Raw genomic sequence first — 10,943 nt, 5'->3', positions numbered from 1 at the left:
TCTCTACTATGCAAACAACTGCTCTGTCATACACTGTGGACAAACCTCTGAAATCAGCCATATCATCCAAATATCGCGCTTCCAACACAGATAAATTCTATGAACTTTATAGTTTCCTCCCTTCAGTTTTATGGGTTGGGTAAAACATGAGAAGAATGGCCTGTACAAAGTTTTATGTGAACTACAGAGAAGCCAGATGTTACCACTTAATAACAAGGGCTGGTGTTGGCTAAACTTCATCCAATTCAGGTGTGGTTTCCTTTTACCTTTCCTACTGGTCCACATCACAACGGAAGTGCACGTGCCATGCCAAGGCTTGACATAAGCACCTTGGTGGGAGGGAGAGACACTGGTAAAGGGGATTGATGGTTGCCAACACAATGAACTAAGCCTGATATCATGTTACATGATACTCAGAAAAACTGAGCGAAGCGAAACTACAACAGAAAGTGACAATCTGAGCCCTGTGGAGGCCAATGACCAGCTAAGGGGGGTGGGCTTAAAGCACCAGACAATGGTTTGGGGGGGGGCTGATGAAGAGATGCATAAATAGCACTGAGAGACAATGCTTTCAGCACTAACTTTGACCTGAATTAGTGCAGTGTGGTCTGAGCTCTTACCTGTAGCTTAAGTAAAGCTGAGGTCCATACTTTGAAAGTGTCTTGAAAATATTAACTTCAAGGTTAATGAAGGATTAGCTTAGCTACTCTGAGAGCACGTTTTGCCCCGTCACCTCGTGCGAAATATCTGGAAATGACCCTCTGACCATGCACAGAAGCCTTTGCACATGCGCAGAATGGTTGTTTATTATACACTAGCTTTAGACTGATCCACAACTATTCTTCCTTACCACAATCATCCTGTCAGGAAGACTGAGGGGGAAAAGTCACTAGCCCAAAGTCACCTAGAGATCTTTTGTGGATAAAAGGTGCGCTTGAGCCTGGAACTACATTGATTTTTTTTTCACATGCCAGTGGTATGTTCTTGTTAACCACTATTCTGCAGTGGCTCTTATTATTCTTGGTTGAAAAATTAATGAGTTTTAGAAAATACTTTTTCAAGGAATTTTATAAGGAATTTTAACAAAAAGTTATACAATCTTGTGACCTCCCAAAATTTTATTTAGAAAAAAAATACCTGATTTGTTTTTGGCTCCTTGCTGACATCACCTCTAGAAACTCATATGTATGATAGGTATGGTACCTGTAGTCATTGTGATACCAATTGTGGCATCTGTGGTGAGCCTCCAAAATTTTTAATGATGCTGTGGCCTGGCTGAAGGAAAATACTGGGAATCATTGGTTTAACTGTGCACGGGCCATAAATATTGACATAACATTTGATCTTTGAGACCTAATAATATTTGATTACATTGTTATTAGGCATACGATTTTGACAAATGGGATTTGACATGAACTGATGTACTCAGTATGAAATGATCTCAGAAGCATGAAATGTACCAAGCTAAAAATAAAGAATAAAATGGTAGGAGCTGGGTCAAGTCTAATTGTTTCTTCATAAATTTATACCAGAACAATTTATTTTCCTCTTTCTTCCTTGTTGGGCAAGGAATAGATAAACATGCCTGAGAGAATTTATTTATTTATTAGATTTCTATGCTGCCCTTCTCAACCAACTCAGGGTGGATGACAATAGAAATAAATAAAGAATACAAAGCGTGTAAGAAATCTAATATTAAAAAATTCTATAAATTCTAAAAAACCCATTTTCCTAAAAACAGACATCCACATTCATCCAATTGGATTAGCCATTCATGACATTGGCTAGACTTAGTTCTTAACACTCACAGCCCCCATTCCTGCTGACAAAGATGGGTCTTCAAGGCCAGGAGGGTGGGGGGTGGTACGAATCTCCGGAGGGAGTTGGTTCCAAAGAATGTACCTCTTTTTACATGGTTAAGGGTTTCAATGAATGGAACCTAAATTCATACATCTGAGACACTCAGAATTCCATTTCCCCCTTTTCATTCATAGTGGAATGGAGGGAGTGACTGTGCAATTGAGTGTATGCCTTAGAGATTTTCTGAGATCCAATATTAATATCAAAGCATAGCTTATATTTACAGTATATCTAACAAATCTTCTGAATTATTGCCTTGGGAGATCAAGTGAATTTGTAATTGTCTTTTCTTCTGCTTCATTTCAATCCCAAAAGGCCCATAACTGCTGTACCAGCTAGTGATGGGGAAAGACTCCTTGATTTATGACTATCATGTTCAAATCTAGGAAGACATCACATTGTAGATCTGCTTCAAATGTTGTTCCATCCAGAACCAAAGGCAAAGTTGGAGTCCAATTCAAGCTGACACAGTCTCTTCATGCAGAGATTTTAATTAAAACTTATTTTGGACCCATCCAAGCGTTTATGATTGCCAGGAATAGTACAACATAGCATTTCCTGCTAAATAGAATGGTGAAATGTTCTGGGTGTCATCAGCATATTTCATTCCCAGCAGCATCATGTAAATGTTCCCAGGAAGCTTTCACAAGCCAGAAAGGGAATGGGATTTAAGGCAGGTTCTGGCCCTAATGTTCATTTTCTCAGGAACAACAGATCATTCCCAAGTAACAGGTTGAGGACCTGTTCCAGGTGCCTCCACTGGACCAGCAACAATGCTGGTATATAAGTGGGGATTAAACTGGATGATTTTCTTCCAGAAAATTAACAAATTCCTCCATGTGCTTCATTAGGTGACTTCTGTATTCCTCCTCCTGGGGAGGAGGTAGCTCACCTTAAAGAGGGTTGCTGGTCAATTATCTGCAATTAGTGTGGAGAATTATTTATACTTCACCACCAAAAAGTAGGACTTAAAAGCAGCTTTTGATGAGCTTCATACCTTGTCTTGTGCAAGCCATGCTCGAGAAGTCTCGTCATCCTTTTTATTCAATTCCTGCCATATATCACAGAAGACAAAGAGGTCTATGGTGTTATGTCTGTTGCAACCCCAGCGAAGGCGGGAAGGTACTTGTTGCTGATTGGTTGTCTCAGGAGTATATAAGTTCTGACAGAAACCTGTTGTTTGTTCATTGCTGTTCTGAATAAAGTTGATATTCCTTCGAGCTGTCTGTCTCCTCCTCATTCTCTACATATGGGTTAGGAGAGGTTGCAGGGGTGCAATTCTATCCAGACTCTCAGTCTCCTTCATTTTTTAAACAGTGACCAAGAGATTGACAGAACTGTGCAACATATCTGCAATTATAATCCTCAGTTTCTTCTGGAACCTCTTTAGATCCATTACTTGCCAAGAGTGGACCAATTGAATAGGTCCTGCATCCTTGCAGGGGGATGATATTCATCCATCATTTTTGAAGAGGATATTGACATCTAACTGTGTATCGGCAGGTATCTGGTAAGGCCTATACAGGCATGGAATGTTCTGACACACATTGTACAGGTGTGTGGGCACTGCTATTGCAGCATTTGCAGCTCTAGCTTTGCGGAGTGATTGCTTCTCTTGTGTTATGGTGGTCTTTCTGACTTTAAGTGTCTGGCAGCCTTGGTTGACCAAGGTGCATCACATCAATTGATTTTGTGCCAGCGTTTCCCAGGAGGTGGGGTCCCAAGGGCTTGAGAGAGGCTTTCAGAATGTCTTTGTATTGCTTCTTTTGTCTGTAGCTGATATCTGCCTGGAGCATTCGTCTTGTTGATGGAAGATGGGCAGTTCAGTATAGATTGGAAGTGCTCAGCCCAGTGCTGTAGAATCAGTCTTTTCAGCAATGAGAGTTGCACCATCTGAGTCCAGTAGAGAGGTGATCCCTCTGGAGGGCTGATATCTATACAAGGATCTGAGGGCTTCCTAGAACCATTTGGACAGTTCAACATATCTGCATTTACACCCCTCAACTTCTTCTGAAACTGTCTGGATCCATTAGTGGCCAAGGGTGGACCAATCTAATAGGTCCTGCCTCCCTGCAGGGGGATACAGTTCTGAAGGAACTCATTGCCACCACACTGTGATCTGACTGTGACAGGGGTACGAAAGACAGGTCCACCAATTCCAGATCACATTGCACTGTCCCAACAAGAACATCAAATTTATTATTTATTGATTTGATTTTTATGTGGCCTTCTCCTAGACTCAGGGCGGCTTACAACATGTTAGCAATAGCACTTTTTAACAGAGCCAGCATATTGCCCCCACAATCCGGGTCCTCATTTTACCCACCATGGAAGGATGGAAGGCTGAGTCAACCTTGAGCCGATGATGATATTTGAACTGCTGACCTACAGATCTACAGTCAGCTTCAGTGGCCTGCAGTACAGCACTCTACCTGCTGCGCCACCCCGGCTCTTTTTAAAATCCCGTTTTGACTACTTTCTTAGACCCTAGATAATCTGGATCAGGCCCAGGGAAATCATGGTTTCCATGAAATTTTGGTTTACCTCTGACTCCACACCCAGAGATTGCAGATTGAAGTTTGCCAGAACTACAGTATAAGCCTGGGGAACTCTACTACTACTAGCCTTGCGGTGATGTCCAGGAGCCCAGGGAGAGAAGCTGATGCACAGGAAGTTCACTGATAAGTGATCATTGAATGAAATATGAGGAAAGGGAGACATCTTTATGTGGAGCTAAATACAGTTTTAAGCCAGGTGTACCATTTGTCAACATTTTTTTTTCCAACTTTCCAAAATTGAGGGGGTTTTTTTGAATTTTTTTTATTTTATTTCCCTATTTATTTTTCCGGGAACAAATTAAGGAGAACTGACTCACTTAAAGGAACAAATATTAAATCAACTGCAAAGAAAAAGGAAACAATTTCTCAATGTGGCAGATCAAGTTTTTCTGTGCAAAGATGCAGATATCAGTAGGTCATATCTTTCTACGCCTTTAGGTCAACGTCCTGGCAACTATCAGAAGTCCCTGCAGTTTTTCTGACAAGATTTTTCAGAAGGCTTCCCGTTCCCTGCTTCCTAGGACCAAGAGAAAGTGATTGACTCAAGGTCTCCCAGTTGCCTTTGTGCCTAAATTGGCACTCGAACACATGGTTTGGGGTGGTGTCTTAACCACTGTGCCAAACTGGCTCCCTTTATGTGACCTTGCTGAATTTTTAATCTTCATAATGATAAAAGTGCTCAGACTGAATTCTACAGCTAGCTACCTAATAAAAGGTGTAAAAGAGGAAAATAGAATGTGTTTTCCCCCTTTTCCATATAAGACTGGCCTTGAAGAATACTGGAAACCCTCAGCAGGTATAAAATACAGCTGTGTGAGCAGTTATGTGTATTTATAGTAGAAAACACACCACACCTCTGCCTTATGAGCTGCATTTATTACCAGTTTGTTTTCGGACCGAGTTCAAAGTGGAAGTGGTGGTGATATTTAAAGCCCTTTATGGGCCCAAGATTTGGTTATTTGAGAGATCACCTCTTCCTGATTTCATTTGCCTATCTTGTCAAATCCAGCAGAGATGGCATAATATGGGTTCTGTTACCTAGAGAGCCACATGCGATGGCTACATTTGCTGTGGCACCCACACTGTAGAATCTAGCCCGAGGTAGAATGGTTGAACTTCCAACCAGTTCTTAAAAAGTGACTCCGCCAGCAAGCCTGGAACTCCTGCAGGGCGTGATTGAATTGGTGAGATGGTTGCATTATTAGCAATCATTTATTTACTGTCATATGATTTTTATATTCTTTAGTGTATTAACTATTTTCGCTCTATTATATGTTGTCCAGAATTGCTCATTTGTGAGACAGGTGGCAATATAAATCACTGCTTTTACTTTTCCTGCGTCTATTTTCACCCCTTCACTGGATATCCAGTAGCCTAGGAAGTCTAGAGATATTTTGTGGAATTCACATTTTGAAGTTTCAATGCAGCACTTTGTTGATTAGCTCTATAAATACTGCGTGGGGCTCATTGCAAGCTGAACGGCATGCTTTTAAATTGGAAGCTACCAAGTGGGCAGTTGAAAACAGTTTTCCACTCATCTCCCTCTTTGATTCTTATGACGTAGTAAGTCTAGTTTGCAGAACACCTTGCCCTTGGACAAGTAGTTTTGCATATCCATTATGAGTGGTAGAGGGTAGGTGTTCTCCATGCATATTGCATTAATTCCATGAAAATCAATGCAAATCCTCAAATCCTCCCCAACCATATTTTTTTTTCTTTTAAGAGTGCCAGGGCTGCTATTTAGGATTTCGTGGGCTGGATGAATGCCCATGCTAGGTTAGCGTCTATGTATTTTCTCATTTTTTTTCCACTTATTTAGGAGTCATGTTAGGTTTGGGTGGTTTAGTCCCTGGCACAATATCTATCATGCAATTGGTTGTAGTCTCAATGTCTCTCTTTTAAAGGGACACTAACCCTATGTTCACGTATCTGATGGGAAGAAATAATGTTGGGATAAAAAATAACATGGCATCCCACAACCTTATGCTTGACCACACATCGACAACAGATCTAGTCAAGGTAGGGTAGGTAGCACACACAAATAGATTTTTTAAAGCAGCAACTGGCAGAATCCTTGTTAATTCCCCATCCCACGTTATTTACCAGCAGACAAATGAAGTGCTTTCTTGAACGTTTGATGGTGTAGCATCTGAGGATTCCAGGTGCTTCCTTTTTTTTGTAAAAATATGTTTATTGGTTATATACATTAAAAACAGGGTACAGAAAAGTAAAGGGAATATATATAATGTACATTCTAGCAATTATAGTTTACTTATTAGATTAGATTAGATTTATTGGATTTATATGCCGCCCCTCTCTGCAAACTCGGGGCAGCTCACAACAATGGTAAAAACAATACATAATAACAAATCCAATACCTACCAATCCAATTACAATTGTAAGCTAAAACATTCATAAAAAACAACCCCAGAATATTAAAAAAACAAGCACACAATCAATCTAACAACAAAACAACATGGGCAAGGGGGAGATGTTTCAGTTCCCCCATGCCTGATGGCAGAGGTGGGTTTTAAGGAGTTTGCGAAAGGCAAGGAGGGTGGGGGCAATCCTAATCTCAGGGGGGAGCTGGTTCCAGAGGGTCGGAGCCGCCACAGAGAAGGCTCTTCCCCTGGGTCCCGCCAGACGACATTGTTTAGTCGACGGGACCCGGAGAAGGCCAACTCTGTGGGACCGAACCGGTTGCTGGGATTCGTGCGGTAGAAGGTGGTCCCGAAGGTACTTATATAGCATGCGTGATTGGGGAAGGAGAGGGAAAGAAAGGGAAAGGGATTTAGAAAGAAGGGAAAGAAATACAAGAGGAGGACGAATAGAAAAATAGAGCAAGAAAAGAGTAGTAAGAAGAGTGTGGGACGCCAGCATTGGAGCTGGGGCTTCTATGTTTTGCAGCCTGTGGTTTAAGCATATAGGTGGTATAGATTTTCCTGAAGTTTTATCCATATGTATTTGACGTAGGTGCTAGTGCCATCATTTATCAGTGATTTATGAGTTTGTTCATTCAGTTTCTTTGTAGTTCAAAATTTGTGTTGATCGATGTTTACATTTTATCGTTTCAATTTGGTATTATGATTCATGTCGTTGTTTACTGACTTTACACGTTGTTTTAGTTGGACATTTTCTTGATGTATAATTTTTAAGTAATTTCTTTTTTTTAACCAATGGTACCATTTGTCCCATGCTTTGTAGAAACATGTCTCATTCTTGTTTTGCAGTTCCATTGTTAGCTTGGACATTTCTGCACATTCCATTATTTTAATCAAAAGAGACAAAACGGTTGGGGTTTTTTCATTTCCAGTATTGTGCGTATAGAATCCTTTTGGCTGTAATAATTTGAATTATAATATATCTGTTTTCTCTATTCCATGTGCTTCCTGATTTATCAACTCTCAATTGTTTTCAGCTGACTGTGGATAAATTCATTTTTTTAATTTATTCCTATTTATTGCTGCTGCAAAATACTCAGACCCCCACATTACACCACTTCTCATTCTGTTTTCATGCTAAGCTGTCAGCATTTCTCTTGTGGTGTTGATATACTATTCCAAAGTGGGACTTTTTTGAAGTGTTGCTTTAAAGAACAAAAGAGATTGTTTAAATTGTACAATGATTAAGAAATCCATCTTCCAATCAGTGAAACCTCTCCCCAGAGGGTTGTGTAGAAGGGTACTCAAAATTTCATGGCTTGCAAATCTCTCAAAAGTTGCACAGTCTTGCCATCCATAGACACTGAAAACCACCCCCAGGTTGAGCCTGGGCAAGATGTGAGGGGTTTTTTTGTGGAGGGGATTATAGTTCGATGTTGGCTTTTAAATTAGAATAGGTTTTGCTAGGAGAGAGAAAACACTGCAGCACTTTGAATTTAATAGCAAAAGGGATGTTTTAGAATGTGTGGAATGTATGTCAGGCACCCCTCCGAAGTTTGTAGCAGTGCACTTTCATGCTCCAAAACTCCCTTTTGCTTTGATTTGAAGCCCAGTGTAGTTCTAGTGTGCACTGATTTGGTTGTAATGCTTGTGATTTCAAATATAAATTTTGATTTGTAGCTGGCCAATGCTTGTGCTTTCATAACACAAATACTTAGGGCATATATATGCTTACTTTCAAAATATTGTTTCAAGACTGGCTCTAATGAGGAAAAACCCCACCAAAATAACTGTAATTGATTCAGGGAACTGTTTTACATGGTGCATTGCATAAACAAATCTCTCCAGTGACTTCTGTTTGGAAAGTTGAAATATAATAACCCTGCACATAAGTACATTTGATTCCTTTCTTCCTCAAAACAACAATTGCAGGAGCTGCTTAAAACATGTCTTGTTTTCTTGGTAGGCAAGGGTGTATTTTTTTTTCTTATTGAGTCAGCATTTACTGACTATTGATGGACAAAAATCATGTCTGCAACAGCTCATACTTCCCATGTGAATCAGGTCTCCCTGATGAAAATGCCATTTCTATATCTCAGCCGTGAGTCTTCTGGATACCAGATTGCAGCATGATGCAGCTCTTGGCATCAAGAACTTTTGAAAGGCTATTCGATCTTGGGGAAAAATTCATTTTAAGGCCTAAGCAACGAATACAGTTGCAAAACTGTAACTGTAACTATCTCTCATTTCATAGGTGTACACTGGAATCATCCTAACAACCAAGGACCCTCATATATGCCCCAAGAAAGAGTTGCAAAAGAGGAATACATAGTGTGATCCCAGCATAACCACAATATTTTTTTTTCAATTTTCTCTTTCTGCTTTCGGTACTCAAGGCAGTTAATTTTATTTCCTATTTTTGGTAAACATTCTATTAATTATCTGGATCCAATAGCCCAAGCAGAAAAAGAAACCCATGATACCTAAAACACATTTAAGGGCTGTAGTGACCATCAAGTAGAAGACTAGCAACAGACTAACAGAACACATTCATAATCACCAACCAACAGTACAGTAAGAATACATGATGAAAGCTCTTTAATTCGCAACTCATGGACTCAATCATAATTTCAACATGTGATCCCACTAGACCAAGTTAAATGGCAAAATGCCACAGGATTCCAAAAGCTTGACATTCAGACCATTGGCCATTGCTAGAAGCATAAACCACATAAATCATGCCATTCAAAAGAGACTAAGATTAAAAAAAAGATCAGAACCCATCATCTCCAGCAATGAACATCCCAATAAACAGGGATTAACACTGGATAACCAAACATACCTACCAAAAAGAAAAACACACCCATATCACTGGTACTGATGTTTCATTACCTGACAAGGAACATTATCTAAAAGCAGACAACAAAATTTGGAGAGCTCCAAGGATTTCAAAGTCCAAAATAACATTTTGGAATGATATTAACTTCAATTGTTGACAAACATATCAGTTAAAACATTATGTCCAAAGATTCAGAACTTGGCACATTTTCATCCCTAGTTGGAGGTGTAGAATTATTTTATGTTGTAATTAACATACTTCAGATTGTTTCAGATTTCTATGACCAGTATGAAGAATGTCCCTAAGCTCATGCAGGAAACAGCTCTGGAGTTCAGCATTAATGGATGGAAGTTGAAGGTGGAGGTTTGACTTTGTTAGGTTTGTTCATGTTGGACTGTTCACTATACACTAGCTACTTCAACATGCTCTAGGCCTGGAGACTTTTAGAGGTATGGATCTGCTAGTGATGCTGGCTGGAGAATTGTGAGAACTTAATTGCATATATTCGGAGGGGGGAACCTAAGATGCAAGAATTATTTAAATGCACCATTGGGAAGGTATTACAAGTAAATCTATAGGTGGGGTTCCAGACTTACCTTCCATTCATCCCAGCAATGTGTCTTCTGTTCAATAACTGTCTATTTGCCACCTACTGCCACCATGTCCTTTACTTTATTCTCTTGCTATAGCTGCCTCTCTCGCTCCTCTTGGTGCCACAACCAAGCTTTCTCGGTGCCCTGGGATTACACTAAGCTTATTAACATTTTGTGTTAACAGTGTTACTTTTATGTGCAGAAAAAAAACCCTATGAGAAATATTAACCCACAATTCTAAGGATGAGCAAGAAAGACCACAAAGCAGAGTTCTAAAAAGAATCTCCTTTAATTTTAAAAAAATTGAAAAGTTTACAATGTAAAAATGGTGATACCTTGCTGATAAAAATGAGACTTAATGAAAGTTTTACATATAGGTTAATGTTACATATTTGTACCTTAATCAGTTTCCTTTTATCTCAATGTCATCAGCATTTAGAGGAAGACTATAATAAAGAAAAAAAAAATATTCCTTGTTCAAACTGTCAGATCCTGTAAGAAAAAAACCCTACTTTTTTTCAACTATTTTTTTTAAAAAAAACTTGGGGTAGGGCTTAATGCATAAATCAGGAGAATGAGAGTGAATTCCATTGTAAGAATGTCTGGATTGGTTGACCTGACTAAAATGCTTTCTACACATCTGCTTAAGAACATAAGAACAAAAGAGCCTTGTTGAATCAGGCCAAAGCCCATCGAGTCCAGCATTCTTTGT

Source organism: Erythrolamprus reginae, chromosome 2 (assembly GCF_031021105.1).
Source record: "Erythrolamprus reginae isolate rEryReg1 chromosome 2, rEryReg1.hap1, whole genome shotgun sequence".
In the NCBI taxonomy this organism is placed as follows: Eukaryota; Metazoa; Chordata; class Lepidosauria; order Squamata; family Dipsadidae; genus Erythrolamprus; species Erythrolamprus reginae.
Note: the sequence above shows the minus strand (reverse complement) of the source record.